Consider the following 16,114-nt stretch of genomic DNA (forward strand, 5'->3'; position numbering starts at 1 on the left):
CTAAAATAACTTACTAGATCCTCAAGGACATCCTCACAGGGAGCAGCGTGCAGTAAGTAGCTAAGTAAAATTGCTGAATATAGAGATTCTTCATATTGGATCAGACCACTGATCCAGCCACATCAGCATTGTCATGTTGACAGGCCATCATTCTCCAAAATGTCAGTACCAGCAACCAGATTTGAGGAAAACACTGTTTCTCCTCCACCTTGGTCCAGCTCCTGCCCAGATTGTTAGAGCAAAAAAGGAGGAAATGCTCTGAGTGCTTTTCTTTTTTCTATGCGGCACCAGCAGTTGGTGCTGTATTCTGTGCAGTAGTGAAGCAAAGAGTTTGATGTGTGTGACATGAAGCCCTGTATCAGTACTTTGTCATCTTCAATGCCTGCGTGGCCACTGATAGTTATTTATTTATTGTTTTGTTTGTCAAACATGTACAAGATAGCAAGTATAGATATGAACAAAAACATGAACAAAGGAAGTGAATACAGATAAATGGGTACAGTAAGACAGGAACAGTAGGCACACTGGTGCGCTTATGCACGTCCCCCTTTACAGACCATTTAAGAATGGAGTGAGGTTCACAGTAGACAGTTTGAGCTTGAAGCTGTCAGGGTTTGAGCCTGTAACAATGGAGTCGGGTAGAGCATTCCAGGCATTGACCACTCTGTTGCTGAAGTCGTATTTTCTGCAGTCGAGTTTGAAGTAGTTTACCTTGAGTTTGTATCGATTGTTTGGCCGTGTATTATTGTGGTTGAAGCTGAAGTAGTCGTTGACAGGCAAGACGTTGTGGCAGACATTTTGGGTACTATGTTTAGATCGAACCGCAGGGGGAGCAGTTCCAGATTGTCCAAGCCCAAAATTTCAAGCCTGGTGGCATAGGGGATTCTATTGTGAGTAGAGAAGTGGAGGATTCTTCTCGTGAAATACCTCTGGACCCGCTCAATCGTGTTAATGTTCGATATAGTGTGGGCTCACACTGTGCTGCTTTTTCTACTTTACTGCAGTATTGAATAGGATGCCAATAATTACAACAGCTCCTCAGATCCTCTGACGGGCTCAGCTGTTCCTATCCAGTATTGGATATATTTAGGAAATGATAGGATGCATGGAAATTGTGCATGTGATTAATTCCAGTTTGACAGGCTAGTTACAGTATGATTGCAGGCACCAGGCCTAAATATTAGCTCATGGAAATAAGTAAAGGTAGTCCGTGACTTACCGTTTCTTGTTTAGTCTCAGTTCAAAGTGCTGATGGATTGCCTCCCCTTGGGTACTTACAACCCAGTTCTGATGGTTGCCCCCTCCCAGTCTCATGGGCACTCAGCAACCAGCCTGCGTTTATAGCTCTTTGCAGTGCCCCACAATCACATAACTATAACTTGCAACATGTTTGCTGAAAACAGATATTTATTTCTGGTTTCCAGCAAAAATGCCCCATAGTGATAAATGGGTTTGCTTAACAATTGCCGATTCACGTAACAACCTGATGATTCATTTAATGCTACAAAAAAGGCGTAAAATTGAGTTGGTCACATGAGGACCCATTTTATGACTCCCACAGTTTATGACTAATGGGCAGGCTCCATTACAGTCATAAGTTGAGAACTACCTGTACTTTTAACACATTGCCCATGTATGACTCATCTCAACTTTCCTAACCATTATCCTGCAGTGTAGGTCCCTAGTAATGCCATCGTTTAGACAGATTGTCTACTTAATATTATCCAGTGATTTCATGAATAAAGTGATGTATTCACTGTGAAAATTGAATCACACAACTAATTTTACACTTTGCTTGCGCCAGACAACAGATAGTGGAGCTCTACTGATTTGGAATCTAGAAGTATCTACTCACTGTAGAATTAATTATTTAATGTAATTAATTAGTGTAATTAGTGTCCTGAATACTCTGCTTCATGAAAAATTTAAAATTAGTATGGTAGAAATATGAAACATAATTGAGAAACTTTAAACAAAAGTATGACTTCTAGATGACATGGTTAAAATCCTGTTTTATAATGAGATTTTTCCAGATCTCATGCTGCCTCAATTCTGAAATGTGAGTTTAATTGCAATTCTGTCTAAACTCTTCTGCATGAGATTCTCCTTGTTGAATGATAAACAGTTACTTAGACCATCAAAGACACAATTTAAAGCTGGCATCCTCGGATTAAAGCTTTGGTCAGATTTCCATACCACAAAAGACTGACTCTCTGTTAAGAGCTGTCAGTCTTTTTTGTAACTGGCAGCTCTTTGGGAGAGAAAGGAGGAAAAGATGTTGGAAAATGAAAGAATGAGGGAGAAAAGGGTATATAAAGAAACAATAAATGCCACCTTGAATTCAGGTTTTACTCATCACTTGCCTTACTCTTGCTGGCAATTGCTTGTGCCCACAATGTGTGACCTTAAGAATGAGACCTTTAACAAAAAAAAAAATATCCCACCTATTATTTAAATACTTAGTCATGTTTCAGACCAAAACTTCTGAGTAGGGCCAGTTTAGAGTATTTTTTAACCCTGAAGAAAGAGTTCAAGGGCATACCAATAAATGTCTATCCATCTTACACAAACATAACTTGTCTGAACCATACTCATTGAACTAAAATCTTGCATTTGCCTATGCAGATATTGTCCAATTTTTTTGTGGAATCATAGTGCAATAAAATTTGCAGATATATTTTTAGGTATAAATTAATTTTAATAATGCTTTGCTATTGTGAACAATGGGATAGGATAATGGTTTAAGAAGAAATAAGTTCACTGATACTCAAACAAAGGGCTCAAGAAATTTTATCTGGAGGCAGAGCCCCTGGGTTGAATACAGGACAACTTATGCTACACCTTTGCTGAGTAGTGAGGATCTTCACCTGGCTTTGTACATATCTATAAAATTGGGCCTGGTAAATTGGTGGGGAATAGGAGGCTTGGAAATCTGGAACATCACACAACAATCTGAAGTAGAGGAGATCTGAGCATGGGTGAAGAAAGTTGTCAGAACTTCTGCACAAGACAATTGGGTGGAGATGGTTCCTTGAATGAGGCAGGAGATAAAGAGAAGGAAGAGGCAGAACAGTTGAGTTCTGCAAGTGATGTGGTATTTCTGCATCTAGCCTTATGGCCCTGTTATGGTGCCTTTGTGTGGGGTGCTGCAAAAGCTTCATTGAATAACGTCATTGACACAAGCAATCCAGGGTGGGGTTTCCTATGACTTGCTTTCTCAGTGAGGAGGAAAGAAGCAAAAGCCCTTCATAAGGTGGTTAAATTTTCTTCATCTGTTGGAAAAGAAAATGAAGCGTGTATACTTTTTGGGTGCAGAAAAAAATGAGACAATAAGAGGTCTGGGTGAAAAAGGAAACAGGCTCTGGATCATTGTGGTTGGGTATCAGTGAGGAGAACTGAAAGGAGGTGAAACAAAGGAAGCAGCTGGTGATGAATGCAGGTGGCAATGATAATATCACAGAGGAAACCTGTATGAATGCAGCAGAATATTTTGAGCATGAAACGTTTGGTGGTACAAACTGAAAAGAAACACAATATATAATAAGTAAAACAATCTTGATTCCCATACTTGACTTGTTCTACAAAATCTTCTTCCTTTTTAATGGCTGCCCAACATTTTGTTTCCCAATATACCCCAAGGCTCTGTTTTAGGCCCAGTACTCTTCAACATCTTCATCAATGATTTGGATGAGGGGATAAATGGATAAAGATCACGTGAAGTGTTGATACCACTTTATAATGCCTTGGTAAGGCCACACTTGGAGTACTGCATTCAGTGGAGTACGAGCCAAGAGCCAAGGTGGCGCAGTGGTTAAATGCAGCACTGCAGGCTACTGCTAGATCAGCAGGTCAGCGGTTCAAATCTCACCGGCTCAGGGTTGACTCAGCCTTCCATCCTTCCGAGGTGGGTAAAATGAGGACCCAGATTGTTGGGGGCAATATGCTGACTCTCTGTAAACCGCTTAGACAGGCCTGAAAGGCCTATGAAGCGGTATATAAGTCTACTGCTATTACTGCTATTGCTATTTTGGTCACCACGATGTAGAAAAGATGTGGAGACTCTAGAAAGAGTGCAGAGAAGAGCAACAAAGATGATTTGGGGACTGAAGACTAAAATATATGAAGAACGGTTGCAGGAACTGGGTATGTCTAGTTTAATGAAAAGAAGGACTAGGGGAGACATGATAGCAGTGTTTGAGGTTTGAGGTTTGAGGTTTATTGGGATTTATATGCCGCCCTTTTCCCTGAGGGGACTCAGGGCGGCTTACAACCACAGGGGAGGGGAAGTGCAAGGTCAGAACAAACAATTAGTGAACAAAAGAAAAATGATAAAACACAACTTTCATTCAGCAATCAAACACTCGGGCGGGTAATTGGGAACCTATCCCCAGGCCTGCTGGGAGAGCCAGATCTTGAGGGCTGCGCGGAAGGTCTGGATCGTGGTGAGGGTGCGGATCTCCATGGGGAGCTCGTTCCATAGGGTCGGGGCAGCAGCAGAGAAGGCTCTCCTCCGTGTGGTCGCCAGTCGGCATTGACCAGCTGATGGAATTCGGAGGAGGCCTAGTCTGTGCGATCTAATTGGTCGGTTTAGGGAGGTAATCGGCAGAAGGCGGTCTCTCAAGTACCCAGATCCACTACCATGGAGTGCTTTAAAGGTGGTCATTAGTATCCTGAAGCGCACCCGGAGACCAACAGGCAGCCAGTGCAGCTCGCGGAGGACAGGTGTAACGTGGGCGAACCGAGGTGCGCCCACTATCACTCGCGCGGCTGCATTTTGGACTAGCTGTAGTCGCCGGATGCACTTCAGGGGCAGCCCCATGTAGAGCCCATTGCAGTATTCCAGTCTAGAGATCACAAGGGCTCGAGTGACTGTTGTGAGGGCCCCCCGATCTAGGTAGGGCCGCAACTGGCGGACCAGGCGAACCTGGGCAAATGCCCCCCTGGTCACAGCTGACAGCTGGTGGTCAAAAGTCAGCTGTGGGTCCAGGAGGACTCCTAAGTTGCGGACCCTATCTGAGGGGTATAAAATTTGACCCCCCAGCCTAAGCGTTGGTGTATTAGCCAAATTATTGGGGGGGAAACACAACAGCCACTCGGTTTTATCCGGGTTGAGCACCAGTTTGTTAGCACTCATCCAGTCCTTAACGGCCTCCAGACCCTGGTTCATCACGTCCACCGCTTCATTGAGTTGGCACGGGGCGGACAGATACAATTGCGTATCGTCCGCATATTGATGGTATTTTATCCCGTGCCTCCGAATGATCTCGCCCAGCGGTTTCATGTATATGTTAAATAGTAGGGGGGATAAGACCGAACCCTGGGGTACCCCACATGTTAGGGGCCTCAGGGACGATCTCTGCCCCCCGACTAACACCGACTGCGACCTGTCCGAGAGGTAGGAGGAGAACCACCGCAGAACAGTGCCTCCCACTCCCACCTCTCGCAGTCGTCGCAGAAGGATACCATGGTCGATGGTATCGAAAGCCGCTGAGAGGTCAAGGAGAACCAGGATGGACGCATAGCCTCCATCTCTGGCCCTCCAGAGATCATCGGTCAATGCGACCAAAGCGGTTTCTGTGCTGTAACCAGGTCTGAAGCCGGACTGGAAGGGGTCAAGATAGCTAGCTTCCTCCAAGGCCCGTCGAAGCTGAAAGGCCACCACCTTCTCAACAACCTTCCCGATAAAGGGAAGGTTGGAGACAGGACGAAAGTTGTTTAAGATGGCTGGATCTAACGATGGTTTCTTTAGGAGGGGTCTCACCACCGCCGTTTTGAGTACGGCGGGGAAGTGCCCCTCCCGAAGGGAGGCGGTGACAACCGCCTGGATCCAGCCATGTGTCACCTCCCTGCTGTTAGCCACCAGCCAGGAGGGACACGGGTCCAGAATACAAGTGGAGGCACTTACAGCTCGGATGGCCTTGTCCACATCCCCAGAGGCAACTTCCTGGAACTCAACCCAGAGTTGATGTGGCAGATGATCCTCCTGTGTTCCAATATCCCAGAGGTTGCCACAAAGAAGAGGGAGTCAAACTATTTTCCAAGGCACCTGAGAGTAGAACAAGAAGCAATGGGTGGAAACTAATCAAGGAGAGAAGCAACTTAGAACTGAGGAGAAATTTCCTGACAGTTAGAACAATTAATCAGTGGAACAGCTTGCCTCCAGAAGTTGTGAATGCCCCAACAATGGAAGTCTTTAAGAAGATGTTGGATAGCCATTTGTCTGAAACGGTATAGGGTTTCCTGCCTAGGCAGGGGGTTGGACTAGAAGACCTCCAAGGTCCCTTCCAACTTTGCTATATATCACCCCAAAATGATTTCTGATGACTTAGTCACCTGGGGCACATTGATATACTACAAAGGGACCAGATTGTTTCCACAGGAGCTCATCCAACAAGTTTTCCTAATGATTCCTGCAGACTTTTATTGCCTTCATCTGTTTTCTTCAAGGGTGCCTGATAGTGAGAATATGAAGAGACTGCCTCCTTTGGAAGCTCAAGGGACCTGGTTTGTTCTATTCTCTCTGTTACCATTTTTGAGATGTGACTAGAAATCCATATTCTGCCATATTAAGATGTAAATTATGATCAGAAGAAACTGCAAATTAAAATGTCCTGAGACCAATTCTAGTTACTTTCAGCATTGCATAGAGTAGAACCATCTTGCAAATCCTCTTTCTGGAAAAAGAGTCATTAATGAGATGGTTGATGAGCTGTGGTTGCCAGTGGTTAGAATGTAGTATTGCAGGCTACTTCTGCTGACTGCTGGCTGATTGTAGTTCAGTAGTTCGATTCTCACAGGCTCAAGATTGATTCGGCCTTCCATCTTTCTGAGGTCAGTAAAATGAAGATCTCAGATTGTTGGGGGCAATATGCTGACTCTGTAGAACCACTTAGAGAGGGCTGTAAAGCATTGTGAAGCAGTATACAATAAATGCTATTGTCGAAAAGAGTGTACTATGCAGTAAATGCTCCAGATCTTACATGACTTTATCCAGTTTCCAGAAGAGCAATACGTTTCCTCCCAAGAATCATATTAAATTTTTCACCATAGTTACATTGGACTCTCCCTTCCCCTGTAAAATTAATCTGTAAATAAAACCAAGATTTTTAGTTTCTTATGGAACATCAAATGACTAAGAAGAGACAAAAGGAGCAAAGAAGTCCTGGTAAAGCTAGAATTAGTTTTTTAAAGATGTGTGTTAGGAAAGTGTTATCTACACTTGATAACACTTGAAGAAGTGTTGAAGGTATACTTGCTTCTTCAATATCTTGAAGAAGCAAGAAATACTTAATAGGGTTGGATCCTCAACTCCTCTCCTACTCAGTTAATGTCTTGAAATATATACATGAGAAAAATAGGAAGTAGTTATGCAGGAATACTTCCTGAAAATGCTGGACAGCAATTAAAAAGGAAGATTTTGTAGAACAAGTCAAGAAAGTACTGTCAGAGAGTGCTAATAGATTACAGAACAGCAAAAGACCAGGATATGAAAATGTTTGAAATGTACCTGGAAAATACCAGGATATGAAAACTGTAGTTAAGCCAGAAGTCCTTGGGTTTATTTTTCATCCTGCACAGCGCACTATGAATCTATATGATACTTATGATGTATGGAGGAGTACTGAATTAAAAATATATTTTGGAATATACTGAAGCTGTATGGTATATTTTCCTGGGTGCTGCTCTGGAGAGTCCAAGCATGGGTTAAATACAGCCAATCTGCCCCAGACTGAATTGAAACTTTAAGCCACGCCTCTGGTGCCGGCTATTCTTCAGATTTTTTCAATTCAGCTAAGCCCAGTGGACACGCTTCCAGTTTCTCTTCATTCCTAATTGACTGCTTGGACCCTCTAATTGCCTATTTACTTCAAAAAGATTCTTTTCTACTTCCTGATTATTGGAGCAGGCTTGGTGAGTCATTTTGAGAGGGTCACACATGGTGGCAGCCATTTTGAGAGGGTAAAAGTTCCGACCGCCATTTTGTTGACCTACAGCAGCCTGATTGCCTGTCTCTTGCAGGTCGCCGCTAGAAGCCTTCCTGTCCGGACTTCTGGCAGGTTTGCCTACTCAGAGCTCCTCTATCACACTGAGGGCGGTAGCGGAGATTGGTGGCCCATGTGGTCGTGCCCCACATTAATTGGCCTGCGTGGGTGCTGGGAGCTTGGAGCTTGCACCATTCTCCTTCAGAATCAAAGGACTGCTGAGATTTGCTTGCCCTTGCACTCAGTGCCTCTGCACCAGAGTGCTAAGGCTGTTTGTCTGAGGTGGTGAGTGGGGAAAAGTGACCACCAGCGGACGGCTCCCATAGGAGAGCATCTACAGCTGTTCTACGCCCAATGGGAGCAGATCACATCGGACCAGTGGGTCCTTCAGATGATACGCATAGGTCTAACATTAGAATTCATTTCTCCACCTCCCCGACACTTCATTCGGTGTCCAACCCCCTCCTGTCAGGTCAAGAAGGCTCTCATGGAACAGGAGATCCTTCACCTCAGAGACATAGACGCCATAGAACCGGTTCCACCAGGTCAGGAAGGGACAGGGTTTTATTCAATACTCTTCCTTGTCCCAAAGAACTCTGTGGGTGGAGGGGGATTCTCGACCTAAAAAAGTTAAATCATCACATAGCATACTGGAGGTTCAAGATGCAGTCCCTTCAGTCAATTCTGGATTGCATCAGGCCGGGAGATCTCTTAACATCCATAGATCTTAAGGAGGCCTACCTCCACATCACCATTCGCAAAGCTCACTGCAGATTCCTGAGAATCTTTTATGCAGGCCGCCACTACCAGTACAGGGCTCTACCATTCGGCCTGTCCTCGGCACCTGGAACCTTTATGAAGATCCCTGCTGCAGTAGCGGCTTTCCTGAGATCTTACCCAGTGCGCCTGCATTGCTCCCTGGATGATGTCCTCATCCAATCATTGTCACCAAGCGGTACAAGATCTGCAGCACACTCTGCAAACCCTCCAACATCACGGGTTCTCCGTCAACAGAAAAAAGAGTCACCTGCATGCAACCACCAGACTGCAGCACCTGGACGCCATCATCGACACCACCAGCTGCCAGGTCTCCCTGTCTCCAGAGCGCTTGGCAAGCATCAGAAGCCAGGTGTTGCAGGTATTACACTCGTCACAGGCATCGGTGGTGCAGCTAACTCCTCGGCAAGATGATTTCGTGCCTGTCATTAGTTCCTTGGGCACGCCTTCATTCGTGACACCTACAATGGCTCCTCCTGCCCTACCAGAGAGCCAATATGAGCAACTCTCAACAGCTGGTTCGAGTCTCTCTGAAGGTACGTCAGTCTCTCCAGTGGTGGTTGTCCCCCGTGCTGGCAAAGGGCACCCTCTTCAAAGAGCGTCTCACCATCATAACGGATGCCAGTCTATTCGGCTGGGGTGCTCATCTCCACAAACAGATTGTGCAGGGCAGATTCCCACAGCATCAACTAGTTAGAACTGAGAGCAGTGCAGCTCGCACTCATTCACTTTCGAGACCACATCAAGGGGCGTCACGTGAGAATCCTAACAGACAATGTGGCTACAAAGGTGACATAAACCGCCAAGGGTGCACCCGCTCTAGGTCCCTGATGGAGGAATCAGAGCACCTGGGAAGGTGGGCAGAAAAACACCTGTGCTCGATCCAAGCGGAGCACATCTCCGGGGTGCACAACATCCAGGCGGACTTTCTGATCAGGGCCACGGTCAATCACTCTAAGTGGCGCCTGCACCCGGACCTGTTCCACCAGTTGTCTCAGAGGTTTGGCTGTCCTCTGGTCAACTTGTTCACCTCCCCAGAGAACACAATCTCCCCAGGTTCCTGGAGGATCGCGCAGGCGCTGTATGCGTCCTGCGCATGCGTGGAAGCGCAGAACTCGTCAAAACCGGGTAAGGAGCGCGGGCGGGCCTTTCGCCATTCCTGGAAGATACTTACTTCCGGGTTCGCCGACAACCGGTTCGCGGAGACCGCCACGAACCGGTTGAAACCCACCCCTGGCCTTCTCCCCGTTGCCTCTTCTTCCCAGGAAGATTCGGAAAATTTTGTTAGAGGAGGCGGAAATTCTGCTCGTGGCTCCCTACTGGTCCAGAAGGACCTGGTGAGACTCTCTGTCAACCCTCCTTGGCAGATTCCCCAGCACGAGGTCTCTCTCAGCCAGGGGGCGCTTCAACATCCAGAGCCCCAGTGGCTACAACTAGCCATCTGGCACTTGAGAGGGACCTCCTAAGTAGGGGTAGCCTTTCCACCAAGGTCATTCACATCATTCAGGCATCCAAGCGGCCTTCCACAACCAGAATATGCGACGTGACATGGAAGGCCTTCGACAACTGGTGCAGAGAGCCCAAGGCTGAAGCTACTACGGCTACGATTTCCCAGATCTTGGACTTCTTACAAGATGGACTTGACCAGGACCTAGCCCACAGCACTCTTAGACGGCAGGTGGCAGCCTTGTCCACGATTTTGATGGTAGATGACCACTCTTCCCATCATCCGCAGTTTCCTATGGGGCGCAACCAACCTGAGGTCTCCATTTGTTCACAGGTACCCCTCATGGGATCTCAATGTAGTGTTACGGGCTCTCATTGCCCTGCCCTTTGAGTCCCTCCATTCGGCCAGCCTCAAACATCTGACATTTAAGACAGCCTTTTTGATTGCCATCACGTCTGCACAGCGAATTTCCGAATTTGCAGCTCTGACAATTTGCGAGGACTTGTGTTTGATTCAACCTGACAGAGTGATCCTCCGTTTGGACCTGGCATTTATACCCAAAATCAACTCTTGTTCTCACCGGGCTCAGGAGGTCATACTTCCGGATTTTTGTCCACACCCCAAACATCCCAAGGAGAAAAAGTGGCATATGCTTGATGATCGTAGAGCGATATGTAAGTACATCAAACTCACGGCTGCCTTCTGTCACTCTGAATCACTTTTTGTTGGGTTTCAACTGGCCTCCCAAGGCCGCAAAGTTTCTTCTCAGACCATCGGTCGCTGCCTACGGGCCTGCATCAGCTCGACCCACATTCTTCAATCTATCCCGGTGCCATGCCATATCACCGCTCATTCTACGAGAAGCGCCGCCACCATGGCGGCCTGGGCTATCCAGGCACCGATAGAGGAGATTTGCAAGGCTGCAATGTGGACTTTCTTATCTCCCTTTGTTTGACACTACAGACTGGACAAATTCACCTCTGTGGAGGAGGCATTTGGGAGGCAGTTTCTCCAGGGCATTCATACCGCTTCCGCTCCCTGCCCTAGTGACATTTAGCTTGGGTATGTCCCATGCCTGGACTCTCCAGAGCAGCACCCAGGAAAATGACCATTGGCTTACCTGAAGGGTCCTTTTCTGGGTGCTGCGAAGGAGAGTCCAACCCCACCCTGGCGGTCTGCTCCGCCAGTTGTCATATGGTTCTGTGGAACTATGGATACTTGTTTTGACTTCCTTGACTTTGTTCCTGAACTTCTCAGCACGCATTGTCCATGCCTTCATTGAAGAAAATCTGAAGAATAGCCGGCACTAGAGGTGTGGCTTCAAGTTTCAATTCAGTCCTGGGCAGATTGGCTGTATTTAGCCCATGCTTGGACTCTCCTTCGCAGAAGTCCCACAAAAGGATCCTTCAGGTAAGTCAATGGTCATTTTCATGCAGCTTTCTGAAAAAACAAATGTCTATGGTTGGGTAATGGGAGAACAAGATAAAAAAGTCATGGGGGCAGACACAGCTATCATCTGAGTTGAATTTTAATCAGCTCTGTATGCACAGGTACAGTATGAATCATGACCATCGAAGGATACATATGTATCAAATCTAATAAGGCCCCTTCGTCCTCTAGGACACTCAATCTCCAGGTATATCAGTGGCTATATTTCCACTTCAAAGACTCCAAATGATAAAATTTTAACAAAATGTGGAAGGCATAAACAATTTTAAAGTGCTAATTGAATTGAATCTATGGTGTCTCTATACTTCATAAGATTCAAAAGTGAAATTATTTCTATTAGAAGTGGTGGAGAGATTTTACACAATATTGCAACATACATGGTAATGCACACTGAGTCACTGTACTCTTATTCCAAGATACATTTAAGTTAAATACATAACTAAAGTTTCTAGGTTTGGTGTTTTAATTCCATTGTTTGCCATGCACTGTGTTTGAATATGCATGTATCTCATAGATGTCTGTTTATTTGGGTTTGTATTCAGAACTGAATTTTCTTTGTCTGACTCAGTTTTAAAATGCAGTTTAATCAGTCTGCTAATACATTTTAAAAATATTTAGTAATAATGCTACCTGACTATGGAAGAAGTTTCTGATTTTTTAACGGGAGGAGATTATATTGTGGTTATTGCTGGGTGGAGTACTTTCATATCGTGTCATGGCCTGGTTAGAAATTAAAAAAACCTCAACGTTTTTGTTGTCTTCGTTGGGTTAGGTGAAAGATTTATAGATAATTTTGATAAAGATAAATTGGTCTCCTCCTATGCTTTACATATGCAGCTGCTTCTGAGGTGTTTGAAAAGCATCCTGAAGTATATTCGAGGCTGGAGGAAGGAAGGAAGGAAGGTGACATTTCTGGGTATCAAAACCAACTTTCATGTACTGAATAAAGTCAAAGTGGAGATTTTCAGAAAACAAATCATTTTTCAATTTATTCCCAAAATCAATAACATGCATGTAAAAAAACACAGGCAAACAAAATGGATAAATACAATCTACAGTCCTTAATTTTTTCATAGAGACTGACAGTCATGGCTTTAGCTGAATGGTGTTGTTCATTTAGCAGATAGGAAATTGTTAGGAATTATTAGAAACATAAATGTTTCAAGTAAGGATTCAAATCTGTTAGTATATATATATATTCACATGTACACATACACCTGTTATATTTGATTGCTTTCTAATCTGTCTGGATACTATTTTATATTATCCTTTTGCTTTTCCGTCCTTGAAGTTCAGGTAATCCTCAATTTAGAATGTCATAAGGAGAGATATCACATGACTGCTTCACATGACTGCAATTCTGGCAGTCTTCATGCTGTTATTAAATGAATTTTAGCAGTCATTAACCAAGGATGCACCCAAATCCAAAGCCATTCCAAGCTTGGTTCCTCCTGACCCTGAGCCTCAACAAGATAAGGATGTTCTGATCTGGGCTTCCCAAGAACATGAAGTAAACTCCTGGTTCCAACAAAAAACCCTTTTATTAATTTACTGTGAATTCTGCTTATTCACATCCAGCAAAGTCTTTCAAGGGAGGATGTACAGTCCCAGACCTTATCTGGTTTGGAGAGCTGACAGGCCAATATCTGCAAAACTTGGCAAGGAGTCCCAGAGAATCACGAACCAATTAAGCGAACTGATTGTCTTCTGCAACTCCACTCCCTTTTTGCTTCTCTTTTATTCCTTCTGGGAGGGGCCATTCATCATCCACCTGTGGCCTTACTCCCAAGTCAACCCCTGTTCTTTAGCTGTTCCCTCCGTCTGATAACTGCGCATGCACACACTGGGAACAGGCTCCAGCTATTCGTCTGCCTCATTGCTGTCTGATTCCGAAAGTAGCTGATAACTGGCATGCGGCTCTGGCACCCTCTCTGCCTCCGATGCAGAGCCCTCATAAGAGCCTTCCCCAGACTCCAGGACTGGCCCATATTCCTCCCCAACCTCCTCACTGTCCAAATCTGCTGCCAGCTCTGCTGGCCGCTGGCGGGCCACAACAAAGATACCAGGAGGGACCCTGTCCAATATCTTACTCCCATCTTTGCTCTTCTGACAACCCGGCACCCTGCCTTGCAGGACGGCAAACAGTGTGTAGCTCTGGGGCTGCTTTCCAAGCTCCAGCTTCACCACCCTGCTGCCCTGTACACTGCCATCACAGCTCATCTTTGCTACTGTCTTCTTGCTCCAGCTGATGGTGACGCGTGCCAGGTCTGGCTTCTGGATCATATGAGGCTGGCTCATATGGCAAAAAGAAAACAAACAAACAAACAAACAAACCAAAGTAATTTAATGAGGACAGTGTGTGCCAAAACATCCTTTTTTTCACCACACTCTTGAATCTTATTGGGCTGGCTTTTTGTGTTGCAAAAAAGGAGGAGAAACAGGCTGAAAGCAGCCCTTTCCCCCTGTTTTTCACAATACAAAGCCAGGCCAATATAGCAGCCAGGGCAGATACTCCTTGCCAGCAAACAGAGCAAGAAGACAGTGAAGGCGAACTCAGGCACGGAAAGCAGGGTCAAAATGACATCAAGGTGGTGGTGGGGAGATAAGTGGGTGGCGGTAGTTGCAACACCCCTGGAGTTGTGAGAATGAGTGGGGCTGCCAAGCTTCCAAATGTTGATCCCATTGCCATGAGGGCAATTGCAACAGCTGTAACTTTGGGCATGGGTGCTATGACCATTTATCACTGTCCTAACTTTGACCTATCGCTGAAAGAATGGCTTTAAGTCAAGGACTATCTGCACTTACAGAAAAAAGTATCTGGACTCAGATGGGAAAGGTCAGATATGTCCAGTGGTGTGACTCAAGCAGTCTAACAACCAATTCACCGAGCGTGCGCTTTGCACACCTTTCGTGTGCGCATAGTGGTTTAAAACAAAGCTGCAGAAACAGCTGAGGTGCAGCAATCAGCTCTGCCTCGCCTATCAGCTGGACTAAAAAACAAGGAAATAAAGGTGAATATAACCCAGGGGCGGGCAGGCAGGCTCACCTGAAGGTCAGAGCGAACAGGTTCGCTCTCAGCTGATCTTCGGAGCTACCAGTTTGCCCGAACTGGGCCGAACTGGTAGAATCCCATCCCTGGAGATGTCTGGCAAGATGTATTCAATATCAGTTTTCAGGGGGAAATGAGTATTTATATAATTTATACAGAGTGGACCTGCTTCTCTTTCCTCAGATTTTAAGACTGTGAGACAAGGTATCTTGGGGACATGTTTACCCCATTTTGTTTCACAAACTATATACTTATGTTCCATTGCAGGATATTATATTCATGTATTATACCAGTCCGTAACTCTATTGAATAAATAAAGTGTTTCTAGCCTTCCTGCAATCACTTCCAAAGGTTATTACATTTTAGATCTGCCCACAAAAGGATGAGTTCAAACTGACTCATAATTACAGATTAACCTAAGCCGTGGTCATTATAATGTGAGTTCTTTTTCTTCTTCTTAAATTGCCATCTGCCATACAGGAGAAGAATTGCAGAAGGAGGGATGAGTCTCAAACTGGAGCTCCTTTGGCCCTTGACTTCCTGCAGGACTGAGCCAGATTTCTCAGGGGGCTAATTAAGCATCAGCATAAGCCCCATCATCTGACTTCAGTCCTGTCATCATTTCTCCAAAACAATAAAGCCAGCCTGTGAAACTGAGCCTTCGGGCTATTTTGCTGTGAAGGATGCCAGACTAAATTCTTCCCTTTCTTTATTTCCTCCCTTCATTTCACCTTCTATCTAAGCCTTTCAGTTGTTGCTTAGGGCAGTTGGTTTTCCTGCCTTCAACTCTACAATTTGTCTGGAGCATTGGCAGACCGATAGCGGTTTCCCCTTGGACATAGAAATATAACATATTACCCTATGATCTGAATAGTGAGGATAATAATAAATTAGTAGTAGATGAAGCCAAGTTATTTTGATTCCAATGGGTCTGGGTCTTTTCAAATCTTTCCAGGAACTTTTTTAAAAAGAGAAGTTTTTACTGGGAGCTCTGGGAAATTGAGAAATATCCAGTCCCATGACATTCCATTATCAGCAAACACTTTTCTTTCAAGTTCCACATTCCCATATCATCATCATATCTATATTGTGTGTGTGTGTGTGTGTGTGTGTGTGTGTTTTCTAGCATAACTTTGGAATGCCTCAAGCAATTTCAACCAAACTTGGTACACAGATGACTTACTCTCTGGAAAAAAATATTGTGGAGGGTAAGACACCCCTAAAACCCCTCAAGGTGTGTGTTTTGTTAAGATAAAGCCAGTTGTGATGCTTAAAATGGCTTCTACTGTACTGCTGTAAAATGGCTTCTACTGTGCAGCGCAGTGGAGTTGCCTCAGTAACAGCTTCACAATATTCCACAAGGGGGCTCCCTCCGGTAAGGGGAAAATCCAACATTAGAAATTACATTTG

General features: G+C 45.1%; 1 protein-coding gene across 1 annotated transcript in view; it reads left to right on the forward strand.

The window, feature by feature from the left end:
* The window catches only part of RASA3 (RAS p21 protein activator 3), a 133,506-nt gene that overhangs the window by 88,514 nt on the left and 28,878 nt on the right, over positions 1-16,114 (forward strand). The window lies entirely within an intron of this gene.

The sequence above is a fragment of the Thamnophis elegans genome, chromosome 11 (genome assembly GCF_009769535.1).
Source record: "Thamnophis elegans isolate rThaEle1 chromosome 11, rThaEle1.pri, whole genome shotgun sequence".
NCBI lineage: Eukaryota > Metazoa > Chordata > Lepidosauria > Squamata > Colubridae > Thamnophis > Thamnophis elegans.